This window comes from Castor canadensis, chromosome 1 (genome assembly GCF_047511655.1).
Source record: "Castor canadensis chromosome 1, mCasCan1.hap1v2, whole genome shotgun sequence".
Taxonomy (NCBI): Eukaryota; Metazoa; Chordata; class Mammalia; order Rodentia; family Castoridae; genus Castor; species Castor canadensis.
In genome coordinates, this window is record NC_133386.1 from 91825518 (window position 1) to 91851299 (window position 25782).

The following is a 25782-nucleotide window of genomic DNA, read 5'->3' on the forward strand; positions in this document are numbered from 1 at the left end:
AGGGTACACCTAAGCATGAAGTAAGGGATTAAGTGCCCCAGTGAATATGTGACAGGAGAATGTTTCTGCAGTTTTGTTTTGTTGTGAGGAATAACTAAAAGGCATAACCTTTGAGATTAGAGAAGAAGAAGCAAAGGAGACAGTGGCGGGGGCTGACGCCACATTATATAGTCACATCAGTAAGGAATTTGTTCTGAGTGAGATGGGAAGCAATGAGAAAGAGAGGAGACATGACCTCACTCACATTTTAAAGCTACTCTGAAATTCCAGAGGACAGCTGTGATCCATGGGTGGAAAGGCAGTGGCTTGCACTACAATGATAGCTGTGAAGGAGGTAAGAAGTCAAATGCTGGAAGAATTTCTGAAATAAAGCTTACAGAACACGGTGATGAACTGAATGTGAGGTGTGAGAAAAAGAGGAAAGAAGCCAAAGATGACTGGTATTTTTGACCTACAAATTTGCCTTCATTTGCTACCTTTAAACAATAAGCAGCCTGGTATCTGAAGTATGCATTTTACACATTTAGGCTTCAGAGGAGGTGGTGGTGGAGGCAGAATAGTGTGGACAGAAGCACAAGCTGGAGGCGTTGTTGAATGCAGGCTTTACCAGCTCACAGCTGTCGGACCTCGGGCACCTTTCGTAACATTCCCACATTGTCAAGGGTGGTAATAATAGCGTTATTTTGTTAAGATGAACAGGTTAGCAGTGGATATGCTGTGCTTCCTACTATTGCTGTTCAAGAAAGGACCTTGGAATGCATGGTTTTTAGAGGATGAGGGAAGGATAATTAGCAGCAAAGCGAGAGAGATCATCTTGGTGTACCAGTATACTAAGAAAACATCCTTCATCAGCAGGACCGGTTACACAATGTGCAGCGGCCAGTGCAAAACACAAATGCAGCGCCTCCTGTTGAAGAATTAAGAGTCTCAAGATGGTGACCACAGAGCATTAACCCAAGCACGGGACCATTCTGAGCCAAGTCTCAGATGTCTACCCCGCGCAGTTGGATTCTACCATCAAAGTGTGTCAACATTATATTCCTCTAGGTAGAACCAAAGGCCTTTCATGGCCTGTCATCCATTAGTTCTGAGCCAAACTGAATAGAATCTGTGGCCGATCCAATTGTCTACTACCATCACAGCCCACCATACCATCCTGCCTATAATCACTTGAGAAAGCAATTTATTTATATGCTCTCAAATAAAATTTGAGCCTTCTATATATATATGTGCTAAGAAATAAAGTGTCCTTTCCTTGAGAAATAACCTGAGGGTATCTCATCAGGGTGTAGAGATCACATTCCTCACCATTTGGGTAGGACTTTATACATCTGGAAGTGCTTCCACTAGCAGTAGTCCTGGGGGATGAATGATATTATGGAAGACACAGAAGTTCAAACTGCTTATGTGGTTTTCTCAAAGTCATAGCATTAGTGGCAGTATTATAATTGGACACTTGGTCTCTCAACTTCTGATCCTGTATTTTAAAATAATTTTGCAAAGTACATAGAATCTGGAAAAGATATCAGTCTCTTAACTTGGGTTCACATGACATGCATTAATTTTTAAATTATCTTTCTTTTGGGTAAAGGAGAGTTGGAAATATAACATTGTTTTCTTTTGAATATGAAATGCAATTCCATCATATTAGACATTTGGTGAATTTTTAGGTCTGTAAAGTGCCTTGATGAAATGTGAGTATCTTGAGGTACCATGCTAGGTCTCCCTCCTCTCTTCTTCTCTCTTTGTTTCCCTCCCTCTCTCTCTCCCTTTCTCTCTTTCTTCCTTTTAAAAGAAAGCCTAGCATACGCTTTGCACATAAATGAATTCAGAGAATCACTTTGGGAATAAAGCCATGGTTCTTAGCTAGGAATAATCTTGTCTTCCGGGGACATTTGACAATGTCTGAAGATATTTTTGGTTGTTAAAATTAGAGATAAAGGAACATTACTAGCATCTAGTAGGTAGAGGCCAGGTACGCAGCTAAGCACCCTATAATATTTATGGTATCCCCTCCTCCCAAAACACAACTAAGAATTATGTTGCTCCAAATATCATAGCATTGAAGTTGAGAAACCCTACTATAGTGGAAGAGAAGGAAAAAAACATGGAACCAATGATCAAGGGTCCATAACCCTTTTAAGAACAGAATTTAAAAAATCCTCCACATCTGTTCAGCATCTATAATGGGACATGGTACAAATTAGAAAGACCATGATGGACCTTCTACAAGGAGACCCTTGCAGACAATATCAGAGACAGCAGCATTGTCGCACCCAAGCAGGCACACTTATTGCAGGAAGTGTGTGTGGGGGGGGGTGTGACTGGATGCTACCAGGCTTTTTGCTGTTCTCTATAGAACTGGAGCATTATTTACCTTGAAGAAGTGAGTTGAAGTCATTTCAAGTCACTTTGTATGTTGCCATCTTCTCCAGAAAGGGCAGGATAAGCATCCCTACTGAGGTCATTACAGAAAGGCAAGGGAACTGCTTGCCTGAGTATTCCAGGTGCCTCACCCCAGCTGTCAGGAAAATATATTAGGAAAAGAAAATCTGCTGTTGCAATTTCAAAGTCATAAAAAGATCCTGAAATGCCCACAGCTTTTACCTGTGTCTTGGATTCTTGGGTGTGAATTCCTCTGGCCTGCTCTACCTGAACTATGACCACAGCGATCTGCGTGGGGTTCAGTTTAAATTCTGAATGAAATGAACTTATATGTGCATGAGTCACAGTGAGAAGAGGCACAGATGGATTCGATTTTCCTACAGACTGTAGGAATATAAGCATGAATTATTAGCAATAATATCATGACTAAAGGCATATGAATTTCTGGGCATGTGATGAGTAACTAACCCTTCCCTATTCTCAACACTATTTGTTAGTGTTTTCAGTTAACACTCTTGGTTTATTTGTGCCCGAAGGAACAAAGAAGAAAAGGAAAGGAAAGGGAAGGAGAGAGAAGAAGAAGGGGAAGAGAGGGCAAGAGAGGCTAGGAGAAGAGAGATTCGTGTGAAAACAACACAAGATGATTTTTCCAAGCAGATGGTTCCTTAGTGGTTGGTTTTATTAGTTTCTTCTAAATGTAGATGCCTATGTAATTAATTTAAGATTAGATATTTAACTTAAGATTAAATTAGTAAAAGCAGAATGGTTGTATCAACTCATCAGCTCAGTTTAAATTTTGATACATTTCTAAACTGTCATCCAAAGATGATGTCCCAGTTTAAAACTCTGATGAGAATGTAAGAAATTACCTGTTCTCTGCCTGTGACAAATATTGACTTTTATCAAACTTCAAAATCTTTTCCAATCTGATTGGTACAAATAATAGCTCATCTTGTTTTCATTTGCATGTGTTTGTTTTCTCCAGATACAGAAATTAGCCATTTACTTACATTTCTTCCCTTATGAATTACCTACTGATGTGCTTTGCTCACTTTTTCCAATGGTTTTCTCTGACTTGAATGATCTTTTTGCCAGGTGCTGGTGGCTCAAGTCAGGAAGTTGAGATCAGGAGGATTGGGGTTCAAGGCCTACCCCAAGCAAATGGTTAATGAGACCTTCCAACCCCAAAATAACCAGAGCAAATGGACTGGAGGTGTGGCTAAGTGGTGGAGTGCCTGCTTTAGAACCATGAAGCCCTGAGTTCAAACCCCAGTCCCAGATATATCTTTGTAAAGTAGGGATTATATTTTATTTCCTATTGTATAGGATATAAGTATTTTTCTCAGTTTTTAATGGTGTGTGTAGAAGTTGCATGTTTTTACTGGTGCAATTGTTTCCATTTCTTTGGCTTTCCTATATGTTATCAAAGACCCATTGCAAAAATAGTGAAAAACTAGCTGCTTTCTTACTTATTTGATCATTCATTCATGAAGTATCCCGTGCTTTCTATGAGTAAGCTATAGCACTAGTTACTAGAAATGGAATGATGTGCAAAACTAACTATATCCTCACCTCATGAGCTTAAAATCTCAATAAACCACTGCCACAGCAATGTAGCTTAAAGTAAAAATCCTCAAATGCTCAGGAATAAATGTAAAATGAAATGTATAGGATCTCTATGAGGAAAACTAACATTTAGCTTTAGCACAGAAAAAGTGAATAAATGGAGATAAAACTGTGATCCTGGATAGAAATTGTTGCCCTTATAAAGATGTTATATCTAACTTGGTGTGGGGGGGGCAGCGCATGATAAAATAGCTAAAAATTTATATGTGAGAAAAAATACATGAAAATATCCAAGAGAGTTTTCACAGAAAAGAGTAATAGATTTGCTCTATAAAATATAAAAGGGAGGGGTGAGGATAGGTAAGACACCTAAAAAACTAGCTAGCATTTGTTGCCCTTAATGCAGAGAAACTAAAGCAGATACCTTAAAGCAACTGAGGCCAATAGGAAAAGGGGACCAGGAACTAGAGAAAAGGTTAGATTAAAAAGAATTAACCTAGAAGGTAACACCCACGCACAGGAAATCAATGTGAGTCAATGCCCTGTATAGCTATCCTTATCTCAACCAGCAAAACCCCTTGTTCCTTCCTATTATTGCTTATACTCTCTCTACAACAAAATTAGAGATAAGGGCAAAATAGTTTCTTCTGGGTATTGAGGGGGGGAGCGGGAGGGGGTGGAGTGGGTGGTAAGGGAGGGGGTGGGGGCAGGGGGGAGAAATAAACCAAGCCTTGTATGCACATATGAATAATAAAAGAAAAATGAAAAAAAAAAAAAAGAAAAAAGAAAAAATACATGAAAATATCCAAGAGAGTTTTCACAGAAAAGAGTAATAGATTTGCTCTATAAAATATAAAAGCAGATCATTATTTGTCACTACTTAAATAGTTGGGAAGAGACTAGTCAAATGAATGATATTAGTTGCTGATTATAATGATGGGAAAAGCTAAAATAGAAATTACATTTTATACTGAATTAAGTTCTGAGAAAATATAAGACTTTTGTGAATATTAAAATTATAAAAGTATTGGAAGATAGCATAAGAGAATATTAATGTATTTTAAGGAGCAAGAAAAGTTGAAAAGTGCAATGTCAAAGACAGAAAGAACAAAATGTACTATGTAAAAATCTAACCATATAAATATGTAAAAGATTTTTGCAATAAAATATTAAATAAAAATGGAAGTATGCAAAGCTAGTATTTAGGGATGTGACATAGTTATTTGCAATATCTCTAATATGTAAAGCATTCTTTATATTTTCAAGAAAGAACACAAACACTTCATAGAAAAGTAGGCAAAGTAGATGAATGAGTATGTGAATAAGAAAGAAAAATACTTGTATACAAGCAATACGTGTATATTTAAATATGAAGCTGTGGCAATAATGAAAGAAGCACAAACAGTTTAGCAAATATTACCAAGCACAGTGTGGATGGACATGTGAGAATCAGGCACTCATGCCTACCACTGGTGAGATTCTAAATTAGGATAGTCTTTTGGGGAAATATTTTACAGCCTTTTAGGAATATGCTTATTTCATGTTAAAACAATAGCTGTTATTCTAAGTTCGACAGGTAAGGAAACTGGGTGAAGTTTAGTTGGGTGCTGGGGATCAATGTTTCTCCCCAGGCTGTAACTGAGAGGTCAGTTTGGGCCATAGTTACCTTAAAGCTCAACTGGGGAGAATTCCCAGCTCACAGGTGGCAGATTTCCCAGCTCACAGGTGGCAGATTTCCCATTCTTTCCAGCTTCTGGCTGGAGACAGCAGTCTAACGCTCACTCAGTCACACATCTGAGGGTATAATCACTGGAAGTTAAGATTATTAGGGTTTATTTTAGAAGCTACCCACTCAGAAGACAATTTGCCAATAGTAATGAAAAGCATAAAAAAAGATATTTCTTTGACACCTCAGTTCTACTCACATTTATTCAAAAGAAAGAATCAAGCAAGTGCACAAAGATAGGAATGTGAGAATATTTTAATTAATATTTTATTTACTATTTTAATGTTTTAAAGATGAAAACAACCAAATAATAGTTTCAATAGATTAGGTCATAGTTACACAGCAGAACAATATGCAGCAATGTAAAGTTGTGTATATGCATATATAGCAATACAGAAAGATGTTATAAAAATATTAGTAAATCTAAAAGACAGATTGAAAATCCTTAAAATGCATACTTTTTATAAAGTATTACGTATATACATAGGAAAAAACATGAAATAGCAAACTCAAAAATACTAATGATTATTTCTTTGACATAGTGGTAATGTTTAAATTTTTTCTCTATTCTGCTTAGTCCATGTGGTCTATTTTTTACAATGAACATACAATATTGTAAAGCAAAAATGAACCAATGCTTGTCATGGAAAGAAAAATATCCAACCCTATTTGCTAATCACTGTACTGCATAACATTTGGATGGCTAGAAATCTCAGAAGCACTGAAGAATCTCCCCCCTCACTGTCAGATCCCAATACCCCAAGGTCTTGTCCAGTTGCCTGACCCTTGCAGGATCCTTCAAGTACCAGGCTCAGAAACTTATGGCCACTCCTTTTACCTCCCTCACATCCTAGCTCCTATCTCCTTGTCCTTCTTTTCTTGACCAAAAAGAATTGTTTGTTGCTTTACAGCTTGTGGATGTGCCCAGAATGGATTGCTGAGGAGCCTGAACCTGGCTGTTGCTCAACCAACATTTTATGACACAAGTACTCCTTTGCAAACAGTGGAACCTCTGCAGTGGACCTAACTTGGGCTGTAAAACCTGAAGATAAAGCAAAATAGCATGCAGTTTTTAATAGCTTAAGCCTGTCAAATGGATTTTTGGGTGGTTATAAAGTGAAACCAGGGTTGTGTAATTTTAAGTTACTGTGGAAATCCTTGGAAGTTTGGGAGTTGAGTGACATTGGCCATGATTGAAAGCTTGACATTTGTTACTGCCATGTTTTGATATATATGGTGCAATGGTGAAAGAACCTGGGCTAATGTCTTGTCTCCTGCCTTGGTGATATCTTCTAAGAGAAAAGTGTGGGTTTTATCCCTTTCAGAAAAAGCTAACTGTGATGGAATCTTCCTGGAAAGTGATGAAGATATGGGTGGATTTGTGTCTGGATTGGAGGGCTGTGAAAACTGGCTGTGTTTACCTTATACTTTACTGGCCCACATTTGGGTGTTACATGACCCAAAGGACTATGGGAAGCTTTCAAAGGATCAGCTTGCTTTGACTTCTCACTTGATTAATCAAAAGGTGATAAAAGGCACTGATCCTTACTCTTAAGCTGATCCCACTACCAGACAGGACCAGTTTATAAAAGAACATCATAGGATCAAGTTCCATTGCAGTTTTCTCTGTTATTAAGGAACCAGATACCCTTAACAATGAAATGGTTGACCAGCAGAGCGGAAAAGAATTATGTGGCACAGGACTTTAAAGAGAAAGAAGACACTATTAAGCAGAGGTTCAGGATCTTCAAGACGAAGTTCAAAGAGATAGTGTTAATCTGCAAAAACTATAGCCCCAGAAGCAGCCAGTATAGGAACTCCTGAATGAACTGGGTGAACAGAAAGCCCTGCTGGATGAGCAACTAAAGGAAGTCAGGAAGAAATGTGCTGAGGAGGCCCAGCCGGTCTCCTCTCTCAAAGCTGAAATAACTGGTCAAGAATAACATCTTCACTTGTGAAGGATTGGCCAAGTCTGGAGAAGAGCTGAACTGCTTATAAGAAAAAAAGGGAGAATTGGAAGAGAGTGTGGGCTCAGAGAAGATGCATTTGGGACCTCTTCAACAACACCTACAAGATTCACAACAGGAAATCAGTTCAGTGCAAATGAGGATGATGGAAACGAAAGATCTGGAAAATCATTATAATCAATCAAATTGGTGCACAAGCCCACACAGCATTCTTGTAAATGGCACTAAAGGTTATTGTAGCCTCAGCACCCACAGCAGTGAAACAGCCAACCTTAATGAACATGCCAAAGGCCAGAGCAGCCTAAGGTCTGGTCCACACACCATGAGCCTACAGCAAGTAGTCCTAAAATCCTCCTTCTGATGTACCTGATGAAGTGGTGACTGTAGCTGCCAATGAAAAGGTTGGCCCCAAATTTGACAATGACAGGCATTCAACAGGAAGCTTCATTTAATATAGAACCAAATTCAGTAACAGATTCACTTGCAGATACAAACTTGGATTTTTTTTCCAGGCCAATCCTTTTGTTGACAGCAATTCTTTCAATGATGATCCTTTTGGAGAATTTGATCCATTTGGTGGTGATCTTTCAAAAGGTTCAGATCCATTTCCTTCTGATGGTTTCTTAAACAATCTTCTACTGATCCTTTTGCCACTTCAAGTACTGAGCCTTTCAGTAAGAATAGCAGTAATACATCAGTAGAAACGCTGACACAACAATCCTTTTTCTCCTGGTGAAACAGTTGTTAGAGTAAACAATTCAGTCACAGACTCATTTGTTTCTACTTTTGGAAATGAATCAGTTGAGCTGGATTTGCTGACTACAATACATTAGCAAAGGTCAACAATGAAGATTCTTTTAGTTGACATTCAGCTCTGTCAGTCAACTGGTCATTCCAAAAAAAAAAAATGTGTTTATAAAAACACTGGTAAAGGGTGAAGAATTAAGATGTATTCCCAGCACTGCCACCAAAACTTGAAATTCCAGTGAGACACTGCCCACTATGACCTAGAAAAAGACACATCAATAATTTGGATTTTCCCAGTCCCTTTAAAAGAATAATCCAGTTCCTATTAAATGATTGTTCCTGCCTGGAAGTGATCTCATCCATGGGCGATCTGTTTGTGAGACTCTGCTGTTCCTGGAATCCATGGTGACTACAAGTTTCTGACAATGACTGGAGACTTTCAGATGCCTTTCCAGGGGTCTGGAACAGGACATTGTGAAAGCTGACAGCAAGTTGCTCTTATTGCTGTACCTTCAGCGTCTGAAGAGTTAATGCTAAGATCAGTCAGAAAAGCTTTCTGGGAAGACTGACTTGGGTTTCTGGGTCTGGTCCAGTTGATTCAAGATGAACTGACTTATATCAATGAAGCGCTCACCGTTCACCAAACAGGCCAGGGCCTGACAGTTCAACTTCAGCCCCAGCTTGTTCATGCCCTTCTCCCAATGAAGCCCAGTGATCTGGTACACCAACTGCTGGAAGCGCTGCTTCTGCGTCTTCACTTGGATGAATGCTGCAGCTCTGGGTCCACTGCGCCCAAACCCACTGTGGACAAAGACCAGGAGGAATCCATGCTGGCAAGCCCACGCAAACAAACAAACGCACCAGACTTCGGGTCTGTAGGTTTGGGGTTTTTTTTAAATTCTATTTCAGATTTGTCTTTTATTTCTTCTATTTTTTTTTCTCTTAAAAGTAATACCTAATCTGACAGCTTCAACCAAGCTCTCTTTTGGTGTGCATTTACTGGGAACTTTTGCATGCCATGCTCCTTTTACTTATAAAACTAGAGCATAGAGAAATAGCTGTAATACAGAGAAATAGTTTCACCCTGTGCTACCCTTGTTCTATAGTTATTCTAGTGTTTTCCCCTGACTTGAAAGGGCAAAGAGAGGAAGGGAAAGAACATTCCTTTCTTTTATGATTGCTGCAAATTGGCTACTTTAAGTGCATTTTCATATTTCATTATAGTAAAAATACCATTTAATTTGATTTTTTAGAGATAGTGAAAAAATACTTTGCATAGATTGACTCCACAATTGAAAAAAAGGATGCATTAGATTGAACCATTATAGCTTCAGACTTGAATTTCTTCTAAATAGAAACATTAAAGCCTCAGGTATGAGATATATTTCTGAAGATGATCTTTTGATTTAAAGAATTTTAGATCAACAGATCTCTTTCCACATGTTTGCTAATGAATGTTTGCTAATATTCATTCTGAGTGCCATAGAGTAGAGACATTTATCACTTACAGTGTATCCATCAGATAAGGCAAGCAGAAATCACAGCTGTCATTCTGCCTCTGCTGTGGCACTGCTCTCTTAGTTAATGGTAGGTTTAGTCTTGAACTTTCTTAGAAGAAACTCGCTAAAGCTAGAACAGGAAGGTACTTCCGTGTTTCATATTATTTTTTGTTTTCTTTAATGAATACTCCACTAATTGAAATGAAGACTTTCACTAAATACATATGAAAAAATAGTATATATTATATCATACTGCTTTGCGTCCATCTTTATTGTTCAACCTAATTACTTGCTTCATGTTTTCACTTATAAAGTTGGCAAGCAAGCAAGCAAGAAAAACTTTTTTTTTTTTAATTCGGAGAGAAAAGACCTCTCAAATTTAACTTTTTTTGTGGGAAAAGTCCATCTTATATAAATCTGACCTAGCAGAAAATCTGAATTTGAAATAGATTGCAAAGTAGACTGTACATTATAGTTTTATGTTTTAACATGAGTTGCTTAGATGATGTGTTAATACCAAGATAAAGAAAGATGCACCTAAAATCTAATTAAAATTCTCTGGGATCACCAAGTCAGGGTGGTATTGATCTGTGTTAATCAGAGGAACACTGCTTGCCTAGAAAAGCATTCCAAGATGGCTGGAGTTTAAAACACTGTCTTGCACTACTAATTTTTTTTACTTCTGAAAACAAAAACATTTCAGTAGAAAAGTCATATATATAAACCAAGGGCTGACTCAAAATTACAATTTCAATAAACTAATTCAGTACCCAAAGGATTTGCCAATAAAGTTGATTAAGAATTTCTAGCCAGAGCAATTAGGCAAGAAGAAGAAAGAAAAAGAATACAAATAGGTAAAGAAACTGTCAAAATATCCCTATTTGCAGATGATATGATCCTATATCTTAAAGACCCAAAAAACTCTACCTAAAAATTCTTAGACACCATAAACAGCTACAGTAAGGTAGCAGGATACAAAATCAACCTACAAAAATCAATAGCTTTTCTATACACCAACAATGAACAAACTGAGAAGGAATATATGGAAACAACTCCATTCACAATAGCCTCAAAAAAAAAAAATCAAATACCTAGGAGTAAATTTAACAAAGGATATGAATGAACACTACAACGAGAATTGCAAACTCCTGAAAAAAGAGATCGACGAAGACTACAGAAGATGGAACGATCTCCCGTGCTCATGGATCGGTAGAATCAACATAGTAAAAATGGCTATACTACCGAAAGCAATCTACATGTTTAATGCAATTCCCATCAAAATCCCAATGCCATTCATCATAGAGATTGAAAAACCTACTCTAAAGTTCATTTGGAAACACAAGAGACCACGAATAGCCAAGGCACTACTCAACAAAAAAAGCAATGCTGGAGGTATCACAATACCCGACTTCAAACTGTATTACAAAGCAATAGCAATGAAAACAGCATGGTACTGGCACAAAAACAGACATGAAGACCAGTGGAACAGAATAGAAGATCCAGGTATGAATTCACACAACTATACCCAACTCATTTTTGACAAAGTTGCCAAAAACATATGATGGAGAAAAGACAGCCTCTTCAACAAATGTTGCTGGGAAAACTGGTATCTGCCTGCAAGAAATTGAAACTAGACCCATGTCTATCACTCTGTACTAGTATCAACTCAAAATGGATCAAGAACCTTAATATCAAACCTGAAACTCTGAAGTTATTGAAGGAAGGAACAGGAAACACTCTGGAACTAATAGGTATAGGCAAGGACTTCCTCAATAGAACCCCAGCAGCCCAGCAACTAGAAAGGATGGACAAATGGGACTTCATAAAATTAAAAAGCTTCTGCACAACAAAAGAAATGGTCTCTAAACTCACAGAGTGGGAGAAAATATTTGCTAGCTATGCATCAGACAAGGGACTGGTAACCAGAATATACAGGGAACTAAGAAACTAAACTCTCCTAAAATCAATGAACCAATTAAAAAATGGGCAACTGAACTTAATAGAACTTTCTCAAAAGAAGAAATTTAAGTGGTAAAAAAGCACATGAAAAAGTGCTCACCATCTCTAGCCATAAAGGAAATGCAAATCAAAACTACACTAAGATTCCACCTCACCCCTGTTAGAATAGCCATCATCAAAAACACCACCAACAACATGTGTTGGCTAGGATGTGGGGAAAAAGGAACCCTCATACACTGCTGGTGGGAATGCAAGCTGGTACAACCACTCTGGGAAAAAATTTGGAGGTTTCTTAAAAATCTAAACATAGACCTGCCATATGATCTAGCAATCCCACTCCTGGGGATATACCCAAAGGAATGCAACACAGGTTACTCCAGAGACACCTGCACACCCATGTTTATTGCAGCACTAGTCACAATAGCCAAGTTATGGAAACAGCCAAGATGCCCCACTATTTATGAATGGATCAAGAAAATGTGGTACTTGTACACAATGTAATTTTACTCAGCCATGAAGAAAAATGAAATCTTATCATTTGCAGGTAAATGGATGGAACTGGAGAACAGCATTCTGAGCAAGGTCAGCCAAGCTCAGAAGACCAAAAATCATATGTTCTCCCTCATATGCAGACTTTAGATCTAGGGCAAATGCAGCAATGTGGTTGGACTGGGATCACATGACAAGGGGAGAACACATATGGGTGATATAGAAATAGGTAGAAAACCCAAAACATGAAAGTGTTTGATGTCCCCACTCCAGAGGAGCTAATACAGAAACCTTAAAGCAACAGATGTTATCATGAGAAGGGGATCAGTAACCAGGGTAAAGATCAGTTAGAGATGAATCAACATGGGTCATAACACGTGTACACGAAAGCAATGCTAGGAATATTTCTGGATAGCTATCCTCAACTCAACTAGCAAAAACACCTTGTCTTCCTTATTATGCTTGTGTCTTTTCTTCAACAAAACTAGTGATAAAGGCAGAACAGGACCTGCCTGGAACTGAGGGGGGAAAGAGGGAAAGGGCGGGGGGGGGCAAAGGGGAGAAATGACCCAAACAATGTATGCACACATGAATAAATGAATAATAATAATAAAAAAAAGAAGTTGGGAGTTGTGATAGGTGATGTTCTCTCTCTCTCTCTCTCTCTCTGTATGTGTGTGCGTGTGTATGTGTGTATGTGTGTGTTTCCTTCCCCTTAAACCTCAGGAAAAAGGTAAATTGACTTGAACATTTTTCTTTTGCACTGAGATGAAATGCTTTAAAAATATTTTTTATTTAAAAAAATCACCCTGGAAAACATTAAGTATCTGTAACTTAAATACCAATTTCCAATGTAATAAGTATACCCTAATTTTATGTTTGTTGAACTGAGTCATATAGAGCCTTATCTTTTCTTGAAATATGTACGTTCAGTGGACCAATATAACATTGAAAGATGTATGTATTATATACATAAATGTCTATATCACCATGCTTGCTTATGTAGGGTGTCAGAGTCATTTGTGATATTTTCTGGTGTTGACCCTGGCTGGAGGACTTGCAAAGGACAAGTAAGTGTTACCAAGAGCAAATGACACTACTTACCAGTTTTAAACATCTGCGACATACTAGTTCAAGTTTATTTGAGCTCTCTTCATAGTCTTTTATGTTTCACATTTCTAAATTGTAGACTGCAATTCTGGGAATAGTAAGCTTTAAGTAATAATGCAGCATACCATCCATATTAAAAGAAAAAAGGACTAGGCACAGAGCACTCTCTTTTTTCTAAGAAGTTTTGTCCTGAGCCTGTTCAAAGGCCTCAAGTTACTGCAAGGGCAACACCAGCTCTGCATCCTATAGGAGGCAGGTAGACATCTTTGTCCAGTTGTAAAAGAACAGCAGCATTAAGCACACTGCTAGCTAGCACGCAAAGCCAAACTCAGGTAAACAGAACGTGGGCTCTGAACCCAGTTCCTACGCGGTGTCCGCAGTCTCTTGTTCAAGCTGAGTCTGTGAGTGAGAGATAACTCTAATTTTTCATTTTTATTACTTTTTTGAAAATTTAAACACATTATTTTTGTCTTTGTGACACAAAGCTTTTATTTTCTATTAAATGGGAATTAAAATACATTAAGCTGTACTACCAAGGTCTTTTCTGTGAAATTATTTCTACTGAAATATTTAATTGGGCATGGTTTATGCATTGATAGTAATCGATATATTCACTCCTCAGTGAGCTGGAAATCAATCCCTCTGTTTGAAGGATTCATTTATATGTATTTCATAGGTTCATTAAATAAAGCAAGTGAAAGCCTTAGCTGCACAATATTACTAAAATCCTTCCAAGAATGAATTGGGATTCCTTTATTGGTTGATGCAGTAATTAAATCTTATACTACAAAACAATACAGAAAATTCATTCATTTTTAATGGAATTCATTGTTTTCAGCTTTAGACATTAAAACTGGAAAATTCTGATATTTAAGGCAAAGTGCTCTCAATACTAATCCCAAGGAGGAGGATTCTTACTGTGGCAGGTTGTTAGAAATGTGAAGTTATTCCCTGCCAGGCCTTTCTTACACCCCAGCCCCCAACCCTTTTATCTGATCCCTAAACCGCCTCAGACATAATTGGGTTTCTTAAGACTGGTTCCCTCACTGGACATGATTGTGAACAAAGAGAACTGAATTGGGAAAATAATTAATTTTAATGAGACAGACACTGGGGAAGTGTGAGTGGCTTCCTCTGTTTTCTTTGATCTAAAATAATGAATGTTCATGCAGCAAATAGAGCAGAAAGATTATAGGCAGCTAGTCCTAAACAGAGGTGACAGTTTTAGGGGGAAAAACCTAACAACCTAATGAAATCTCCTTCTACGAACCACATTCACAATGGGGTTTGCTCAATCATGATAGAACCTCCTGGACCTTTGTATTTTTAATCTTAGTTTGTACAGACTAAGTTGTACAAAATAGGTACTGTCAAAAGTACATGAAGGGATGTGCCCAGGCCACAGAGGTAGATTTTCCTTCTTTCAATCTGTATGACCTTCTTTTCTTTTATGTTTTTCAATTTTGCATGAAGAATATCCTGTCTGCATTTTCCTCTAACAAATGAAAGGATTGTAAATGTCCCCCAAGTGAAGATAACACCACGTTCACCAGTAAATCCCATTTTCTCTCACAATCTTTATTGAAATGAACAATCATTGGTAAGCCTGCTGCTAAAATGTATCCACTGTTTACATTTTACTTTCTAAATATTCAGTCTTTTACAAACATGAATGTTTGTACTGGTTGGGAAAAGCTACACAAGAGTAATAAATAAATCCTGGCATCTTAGTAGCTCAAAACTCAAAAATTTACTTACTTTCCTTCTTTTATTTATTTATTTTTTTGGAGGTACTGGCATTTGAATTCATGCTTGCTGAAGTTTTACTCCACTAGCCCTCTGTTCTTTTTTTTTGTAAATGCCATTGTGTGGGCAAGGTGGCTGTCGTGGATTTCTCCCAAGTAGTGACTCAGGGACTCAGGATCCTTCCATGTGAGGCCCTGTCACTTCAAGACATGGCTTCCATTGTCGCTGTTGAAGGGAAGTGAAAGATGACACATTTAACTGTCTTGACCTGGAAATAATCCATCTCATCCTACCCTGTTGTCAGTGGTCTGACTGGCCACCTGGCCTCCACCTATCAGCTGTCACTGAGGTGGTAAAGCCACAGCTAATCCTGAACATCGTGAGAGCAGGTGTGGCCCTGTAATCGAATTTCTGTATAGTTCTCTGTTGTATCGCTGTGCCATTATTATTTTAACCAATGCTTTATTGTTAGAAATTATAGGAATTTTCAGTTTTCACTTATTATGAAACCATATGTTGTGGTTTTAGGGGGGAAAACCAACAACTGATGCAATTTCTGTTTTATCAGTACAATTTGATAGAAATGCAATACCTTTCCAAAGAGGATTTCCTGACTTGAGAGCAATAAATCTCAACTTGGTGCAACTTGGTCCCCACTGGGCACCTTGGGCAATGTGTTGGAATATTTTTGGCTTACAACTAGAAAGTAGGTGATACCGCATCTAGAGGTAGAGGCCAGGGATGCTGGTGAACATCCTATGAGGCACAGAACAACTCACCAAGGTGAACAATTATTCAGCCCAAAATGTCAATATGAATGAGCTTCAGAAACCTTGTTTTAAAAATATATATATGTCCAATTTGAAATATATGAGTCTTGGTAGGATATGTGTATTTTATACCTCATCATAGCAGTCCCTAACATTTGCATGATATTTTACAATTTACAAAGGGCTTTTATTCATCTTACCCCTTACCAGGTCCTTAAGGGTGGCCCAGAGAAGATGGTAGTTAACACATGAAGCATCAGAAAGCTTAAGGAATTTCTCACTGGTTCCATAAGTCCTTTTATCTAAATCCAGTTTTCTGGATCCTTGTTTGGTGTTTATTGCATGGCGCCCAGCAGTTTCCCCCAATCAGTGGGTGTCTTAGGTTCTTACAACCATGAAGTGAGAGTAATCTTGGTTTGTGGGAGTGGCCCTTGGCCTCTAGGCACAGAGATAGAGATGGAAAGTGGACCAATGCAAAGACAAAAAATTAATAGGAAGAGAGGAGAAAGCCTACCTTCCATTAAAATGGTACCTGGTACTGGGCTTGGGGAGTGGTCTGCAATTTCAGAAGACAGGATTTTCTCAAAAGTCAGAAAGAAAGAATAAAGGGGTTGAGATATGTTAAAAATGTGCACTGTCATGAGTGAACTGTCTAACAGAAACTCTGGGTTCAGGGTTTTAGCATATCCTGCTGATTTTAAGTGGAAGTAGCTGAGACTTGGCCATGTGGGTGAGAATGTAGCAAAGAGAAAGAATGGACGGGTGAGCTGAGCCCAACATCTGAACCAATAAGTGTACTTCCTGGAATCATACTTCATTGAACAAAAGCTTCTTGCAACACTTTGATTGTAAATTATCAAATAAAAATGTATATTCTTTCCAGGTTCGAACCTGTTAGTAGGACTGCCCTAACAGAAAAACTTAAAAGCCCTAGAAGTTCATTTTCTTCTCCAACTTAGTGAAATCCAACCAAATAGTGTCTTTTATTAATAATTTCTCAGGGTTTTAAACACATGGAAGGAACAGTTATTTCAGGTATTCTCGTTTTGTGTCAATGTATTAAACTTATTATTTTCTATTGTTTTTTAAAAATAGCTTCATTTAAGTATTACATTTTTAAAATATAATTATATTTAGGGTAATTTTGGTATTTATTTTTACGTTTACCTTTTCTTTATGGCAAACAACCTTGATTTTTAACTACTGGGCAACTGATATATTCCTTTGATCTCTTTTCAATAATAAACTAAAGTAAGACAGAGTCAATTAAAAGAAAAATATTCAACAATAGGGAGGATGTGGTGAAGATTTGTGAACTGGAGTTTGAATGCATAGTATCTGAGCCACAGGCAGAAGCCACTTTTAGAGTCCTTACAGCCAGATATGGACCTTTCACTGTCGAGATGGCTCTCAATCTTGGCTGTACACTAGAACTACCAGGGACTTCTTAAAAAAATGATGATGTTTAGATCCCTCTTTAGATAATTGAGTCAGAATCTCCGAGGGTGGGGCCCTCACATCTATGTCCAGCTAGTGCTGGCATCCACGGACACTGGATCTTCTCCCATCTCTTCGTAAAGAACAATGAGAATAACTCTTTGGGACATACATTCTAAATAAAATATAGAACTAAGCTAACAGATAAGATGAAGAAGAAACTTAATTCTGTGCGTTTTATTTTGAGAGCCAAATTAATAATTAATTGTTTCTACTTACGTCACTTTGCCTGGGGAAAAAAAAAAGATTGGATTTAGGGATGGAGAAAAGTCCATCACGTGATAATAAAGGAAGCCTTAGGTCATTTGATCTTATGTCCTAAGTTTTTGGAGAAAGTCATAGTACCATAGCATGCCTGTGATGTCAAAACAGCCCCCAGCCTACATTTCATGATAATCTGTAATGCTCTCTGTGGAGCACTAACAGCTCATTAGGAGCAGTGCTGTTTTTATGAAGCCTTTGCTACAGGAGGCACCTAAAGGAAGCTGTTCCACTTATACTTACACAGTTAGAGGCACTAAAGTACCTGTATTCCCACTAAATATTTCTCTGTAGATGCTCTGGCCAGAGCAGAGCAGGCTGATGCAATGAGTAGGTCACTGTTTCCACTTTCAGGATGTGGGGAAGTTAAACACCTTAGCTAAGGAATTATGCTATTTGTATTTTATCAAAATCTTAAGAAAAAAAGGCTTACTGATATTTTAGCTTAAGTTTTGCATAATTTACTAGAACTCACCAAGTAACCAGAGCTTGTCCAAGGCTATGCATTTTGGGAAGCAAGAGGCATTTTCCAGCCACAACCCTGCAGACTCACAGGAAGTGTTGGGTGCCAGATGATTTTCTAACACATCTTCGAGATCATCATTCAAGAAATTCTAGAGTCAGAAAGTAGTTTAAAAATTGTCCAATTTAGAGTTCTCATTTTTCGAATGAGAAATCTAAGGCATTAAAGTTAATATGTCCAAGTTCTCACAATGTCCTGTCTGGAAAAAAAAAATGGGGGAAGATGGTCAATACCAGCCATCAGCCAGGTTATAGCTTCAACCACAATGGTGCATGAAGTAGGGTTACAGGGGTCACTGAAGTTAATTATAGGAGGGGGTCACTAGGTTGTGCAGTCCAGATTCAAGGGAGTATGTAGAACGTAGGATAGAAGTAGAGATGGAAAACGGTGATTACTGGGAGAGTGTCTGCTCATTCTTCAAGCCTCTTTATCTAAATATTACTTTTCTATACACTATTTCCTGACATTTCCTTGCTGGCTAAGAAGAATTAATTGTCTTACAGCTATATTCTCTTAGCTCTTTGTCCACAGTCTATCACAGCACCAATCATTTCATGTTTTATAAGCATGGCCTGAAGGAAGAAATGTTGTGGAATTAAATATTTATGTCCTCAGCATACACTGTCTTCTGACACATGGTAGACTCTCAAGATGTATTACTTGAGTCATTCAATGAATACATGAGTGTATGAAAAATGAACGTAAACTATGTCTTGACTTAGAGTCATCATTATAAATAACTGTGATGGGGCCAAGCACAGTGACTCACATCTGCCATCTCAGCTAATTGGGAAGCAGAACTAGGAGGATCACAGTTCAAGGTCAGCCCTTGGCAAAAAGTGTGAGGCACTATCTGAAAAATAATTTAAAAAAGCACAAATGATTGGAGGAATGCCTCAAGTGCAAGGCCCTAAGTTCAAAACTTCAATACTACCAAAACAGCCAAACACTGTGAAGTGCAGATGATGAGCAAGCCTTATGATGAACAAGAGGCCTCCTCCCTCCTGGCCCAAGCATGGAGGCTTTTCAGTTGCTATTTGTTTCTTCTCATTTCTTACAGTTAGTTCAAAATCCCAGAGAACATGTGCATTAAATCATTAATATTAGAGACAAGCAGCAACTGGAATCCCCAATTCCTGAAAACGATGATTTCTTTATTTTTTCAACAAACATTTGTTGGGGCTCTACCATGTGCTGGGCACTGTTTTTGCTTCCCTATATGCCTAAGCTAAGATGTAAAAGAGAAGGTTATGCCACCTGATATTGGCATAAACCAAGAGAGGTAATAGCAAGTGCAGAATTATATGCATTGACTTGGAGTTCTGTTTGGGCTTTGAGTCTTCTAGTTTGCTTCATTCGAAAGATGATGAAGTTGGGTAGAGGAAGCACAGTAAGATATGTCAGTGTGGTTTAATCCTGAAATACTGTACTTGGCCAAGATGAGGGGCATCCATATAGTTGAAGGTTAGCAATATAGAGTCAGACCTTCTCATACAGGGTCTTCAAAATCGTTGTGGAAAGTTTGTAGGTGATGTATATAAATGCCATCTACACATTCATTATCATACATCTCAAGACAGTAGGAACCACAGAAGTGTTGGAAACAATTGATCAGGTTGGTTTCATAAAATGGTACAAAGTAAGACTAAGAGCTGGAAGATTTGTTAGTTGACTGTTGCAGCAATCTGTGAGTCGCTGGTGAGGTACTGAACTAGGATTATGTCAAGATCATAATTATTATATAACATCATGCTAAGGTAGACATGATAGGACTGGGCCTTTGGTTGGATCTGAAGACCATAAATGAATAATGCTCCTTTCAAAAGACTTTTTCTGAAGCCAGGCATAAAGGCACATGCCATCTTGGAAGCAAGAGGTTTGCAAGTTTAAGGCTAGCTTTGGCTATATAGTGAGTTCCAGGCCCAAATCTGTGCTATGAGACTGTGTCTCAGAAAACAAAATGAAAAAAAGCTTTGTGTGTCCTCTCTACCTCATGTCCACCAAGAAGTGAGTAGCTTTTCCTCTGCCATGCCCTTCCACCATAGTGTTTCTGCCTTGCCATGGGTCTAAAAACAATGGAGTCGGTCAACCATGGACAGAAACCTCTGAAACCATGAGCTGAAATAAATCTGTCCTCCATTAAGCTCTTCCTTAGATAATTTTTCACACAAAGAAAATTGGTACCAAGAAGTAAGGTCATTGCTCTGACTATCTGATGTTAGAAATAATGGCAATCACAAATCAGTCATACACTCAAAAGCCATGAGCAAGGCAAAATTTACTTCTGCAGAAGGCTGTACCTCTGACCAGGGTCAGGAAGGCAAGCACACTGAGCTGAGAGTCCTGTTCAGTTTTTATCTCTCATGCAAGTCTGCCCCTTACCCTGATGGATGGGTTTGGGCTCACAATCTTTGAGATTGGCTACTTAGAAAGGGGTGCATGTGGGATAAGGAGACCTTGAGGTAGGGAGACCAAGAAATTTCTTTTGGGCAATATTCATCTTTAAACAAGCAGTTTGAGATTAGGACACTTGGCAATAAACAGCTCTTTGTTTGACCACAAGAACCTTACAAGGTCAAGCAACATTTCACAAAGTGTGTAGGCAGCAATGCTGGAAGGTTAGTTAGCATCTTCACAATGATAGTTATACATTACCTTCCTTTTCTTTGACAGAAAAGACCTGACTTTAGTGCATTCTCACACTGATGAAGTGGCTGAGAAGCATTTAGGACTTGTGTTGGGAAGGAATTTGGGGAAGTTTGGAGATGTGGGAGAGAGAAGACCTAGAATGCAATAAGCAGACCACAATGGATGCTTCTAACAGAAGCTCAGAAGCCCAGAAGACTGACAGGAATACAGAAAATAAAGACTGTGATAATGAAGTTTCAGATGGAAATGAGGACTCTGCTGAGCACTGGACTAGAGACCATTAGTGTTACATTCTGGCAAAGAACTTGTCTATATTTTGTTGATGCCATGAGACTTGGTGGGAGGCTGAATTTAAAGGTGTTGGGCTAATTAATTTGGTGGAGGAAATTTCAAGGCAGCCCAGCATCCAGGCAGTGGTGTGGGCATTGCTGGCTGCTTTTACCCAGATTTACAGTGGGAATAAGGAGCAAAAAGCAGAATGGAAAGATTTGGAAAAACTTGTGGCAGTTTTGCCAGAAAAGAAGTGCATTTAAAGTTGGAACTAAGGAAGGTGTGGTTACTGAAGAGATTAATACCATTTAAAAAAGACCAAGTAGTTTGCATTGTGGCAACAAGAAAGATGCCTTCAGGCCATCTCAGGAATTGGTTGCACCCACTGCATGCTCAAGGGTGTAAAGGTAAAAACTCATTTGAAAGAATTTGTTTGGAGAAGAAAGCACCAGACTGCCCTGTTCACACAAGGCCAACTACTTAAGTGTTTTCCTGAGTTCAGCAATCCAGGCACTCAGAGGCCACTGAAGTAGCCTGACTCTGCTCAAGCTGGCAGCAGACCTTGGCATTATTCACATGATGCTGGTTTTCCAGGCATGAAAAATGCAAGAGTTATAGGGTTATGGAGTCTTCCATCAAGATTTCAAAGGAAGGCCTTGGGGCGGGGTGCAGTTAGGCAATTTGAAGCAGGGTCAGAATCCCTACAGGCAGCTCCTTAAAGGGTGATGTATGAAACTGTGAGAATGAAGCCAAAGCTGCAAGCATGTTGTAGACACCAGGAACATGGAATGTCTGCCAAGGAAAGACATAGGCAATTAACAGAGCTAACCCAAGAGAGGGGCTGTGTGGACTGCAGCCAGGAAGACTTCAAGGCTGGGCTATCCAAACCCTTTAGAAATCACATCCTTGTGTGCCAGACATAAAGCTATAGGATTTAATACTTGCCTTGCTGGATTTTGGTCTCACTTTGTTCTGAATCCTCCTTGCTATTTTCCTATTCCTTCTTTTTTAGGATGGGAATATATACTCCTGTGCCTTTCCCACCATCAGATGTTGTTAAGTATATAGCATGATTTTTTAAATTTTACAGGGACTCACAGCTAAGAGTCTATCTTGGGACACAGAGGAGACTGCACTTGTACTTTCGAACAATGCTGGAACTGTTGAGACTTTGGGGACCCTTGGAGATGGGCTTAAATGCATTTTTCATATGAGATGGATATGAGGTATTGGAGATCAAGGCAGGATGTTATGATTTGGATATAAAATGTCCCTAAAGACCCAGCAGCTGAAGACTTGGTTCTCAGATGATGGTACTATTGAGAGGTGTTTGGATCGTGAGGGTGCTAACCTCATCAATGGATTGATCCTTTGATAAGTTCATAGCTAAATAGGCTAAGAGGAAGTGGGGCCTATTTGGGGGAGGTTAGTCACTGGGGACAGGCTTTGAAGGGTATTTTTTGTCTCTAGCCTCTTTCCCCTTCCTTTTCTCTGCTTTCTGTCCACTATGAGGTGAACAACTTTTCTCTACAATGCTCTTCCTCCATGATGTATTTGACTTGCCATGGACCTAAAAGCAATGGAGCCAGCCAACCATGAGCTGAAAACTCTGAAACTATTGTTGCAGACCCAGGATGAAGGTCCTTGCCTTCACTAGCCAAAGAATTGGCCAGTGAGGCAGCAAACTGACTCACGAGAAGACAAGGTCAGCACTCAAGTAAGATTTATTAGAGAGAAAGGAAAAGTTGACCTTAGAGACGGACAGGGAGCCCAGAAAGTTGGTAGCTCGCTGTTGTTTACATAGAGGAGTTTTTATTTGGTCCTTTTTGTTGGGGAGTGTAGTTAGGAGTCAGGGGTGGAGTGGCCTTCTGATCTATCTCAGTAAGAACATATATACAGTTCTGTGAAAACCTCCTGCTTATCAGCCTTGTGGCATTTTGAGGCATCCCCAGGGGGCATAACTTGTGAAACTGCATGCCACTTTATAGGATGTAGGGCTCACAGTGCTCTCATGGGGGATGGGAGCACTGGCTCATTTTGTCTTCTGATCCCCCAGACCCAACAAGTTCCCCCTCTGAGGTGAGAACCCAACTGCTTTTGGGGTAAAGGGGTGATGACTCATCTATCTGTTTCCTGCTGACAGTGGAGCAGAAGAGGGAGGGGAGGTGTAGGGTCACTGGTCTCAGGGGTTGACCTTTGCAGGTTCCAGGGGACTCTGATAGAACTGGATGGAAGGTTCATGCATAGGCAGAGGTGAATATTCCTTGACTAAGAGCTGGAATTTTATCTTTTGCACCTGTTGAGATATAAACCTGGAAAGAACATTTATTATACAAGTCCCAAATAGGAATATTAGAAGGAGCATAAAAAGGGTGCCAGCCAGAGGTAGTGTCCAAGGAGCCCAGCTCCATATGTTGCTTTAGAAGGAACATGAATTGGCTAGCTCGCTGTTGTGAGGGGTTAGTGGACTCTTTAGAGGCAAACAGAAGCTGACTGTAGAGGACTATAGAAGAAGACATCCTTTAGATCTAGCACAGAGTAGTATTGAGCCTCTGGGGGTATTTGGGCCAATAGAGTATAGGTATTAGGGACAACTGAATGAAGGGGAATGACAGCTTCATTAGTCAGAGGTCCTGAACCAATCACCATTTATTTGGCCCCTTATGGACAGCAAGAATAGGGGTGTTATAGGGACCAGAACATTCCATTAAAAGTCCCTTATATATTAGGGACCTAATAATTGGCAATATACCCTGCCACCCTTCAGGCTTTAGGTGATATTGTTTTTGATGGGGGAACTGAAGGGAGTCTTTTAGCTTTATTTGTACAGGAAAAGCAGTTTTTGCTCGGCCAACAGTTGTACTGTCAGTCTAAACTGTGGGATCTACCTGTTCTTCAATGAGGGGGAAACAGAAGTATTCCATGGGGGAAGGTAGAATTTGGACTGTAAGTTGGGACAATAAGTCTTGTCCCAGCAGGGGTACTGGAGTTTTAGGGACCACAAGGAATGAGTGACAGAAGTGGAGATTTCCCCCAGGAGCAGGCCAGTGGCTGGGTGAAATAACAGTTAAGAGGCTGGCCAGATCTGCCCTGAATGACTATTTTATCTTTGGACCTGGGACCTGGAGAGAAAGGGAGGGCAGAGAAGCAGGCTCTTCTGTCCAGGAGGAAAATGACCTTTCACTTCTCTGTCATGATGGTAACCCGAGGCTCCTCAGTTTTGATATCAAGGAGTAGAGCCTGGACTGGAGGCCCCAGGACCCATCAGTCTAAGGGAGGTGGCACTCTGCCTTCTGTCCAGGGATGGGGGCACTTAGACCTCCAATGGTTGCCCTTATATATGGGGCATGGTCCTGGAGGGGGCTGGGGCCGTCTCCCAGGCTGCCCTCCTCTTTTACACTCTCTACTATGGAAGTGTCCTTCCTGTCCACATTGGTAGCATGTCCTGAGAGTGGGGCCCCATTGGGTGGGGAGCTCCCTGAGTGCAGAGATAAGGTCCTGGTGTTCTTTTATCCTTATCTCTCTTTTTAGTTAGGTTCCAGTTGTAATACACTGAGGTGGCAAGCTGCACCAGTTGGTCCAAAGATTTTTCTCCTTTAGCCACAGACTTTTGGAGTTGTTTTACAATATTTGGGACTGACTGAGTTAGAAATTTATACTTGAGGAGAACTTCTCCCATCTGTGACTCTGGGTCCACTGTGGTATGCTTTTGGATAGCGACCTTAAGCACTGTAAAAAGGCAGAAGGAGATTCATCAAGACCCTATTGTCACAGAAATAAAGGCCTGGATATACTGGTCTGGGACAGCAAAGTATAGCTACCCAGATCATTTTTTAATCTCCCTTAGATCTGATATCTGGAAGAAGACATAGACTCACCCTCTTCCTATCACTGCTTGTTGCAGGGAAAAACATCCATTAGAAGGTCCTGAATATTGGGGTGGCTCAGAAGGCTGGACAGAGAGTGAGCAGTAGTGGGAGCAATAAGGATGGGGCCCTTGTCACTGGTAAGGTGCTTTTCTTCTGTCCTCCTTTTCCATTTTATCTTGTGGCTTACAAAGAACAACCAGTGTTTGAGTACCCAGATAGCAATTGTGGAGCCATTTTGGGTGGTCCTGGAGATAAAAGAAAAGGTGTATATAGAGGACCTCAGTCTACTTTTTCTCCCTTTTACAGAAACGGTCTAATGGAGTATAGTATTATAATTTAGGGAGCCCTCTGAAGACCACTTCTCTTGGTCACCCAAGGGATACTGAGGCCAGGCCTTAGTACAAAGAAAGATGAGGGTTTTTTTTTTTCTTGAGATTAATAGAGTCAAAGTCCTTCCAACCTTTCAATAGACAGGATTAACAATTAGGTGTGCTTTCAGGTCGCTCCCACTAAGTGGTACTAGGGATGGGGGCACTGGATCATTTCTGTCTTCTGATCCCCCAGACTCAACACCATAAACCAAAATAAATCTTTCTTCCTAAAAAAATAGCCTTATATCCTTTTTCTTGACTTCCTTATCATCTCAGCTCTAAACAGAAAAATATGTCATGGCTAATGAGTAACAATATATATGACATTAGTTGGAACTCTTATTGACTAGCAAGTGTCATCTTTCCATTATACTTCAT

The 25782-nt window shown here is 39.4% G+C and overlaps 2 pseudogenes; one reads left to right on the plus strand and one right to left on the minus strand.

The window, feature by feature from the left end:
- The first annotated feature begins 316 nt into the window (after positions 1-316).
- On the plus strand, positions 317-9365 carry LOC109698012 (epidermal growth factor receptor substrate 15 pseudogene; annotated as a pseudogene).
- On the minus strand, positions 8931-9848 carry LOC109698005 (mitochondrial import inner membrane translocase subunit Tim8 A pseudogene; annotated as a pseudogene).
- Between the last annotated feature and the right edge of the window lie 15934 nt (positions 9849-25782).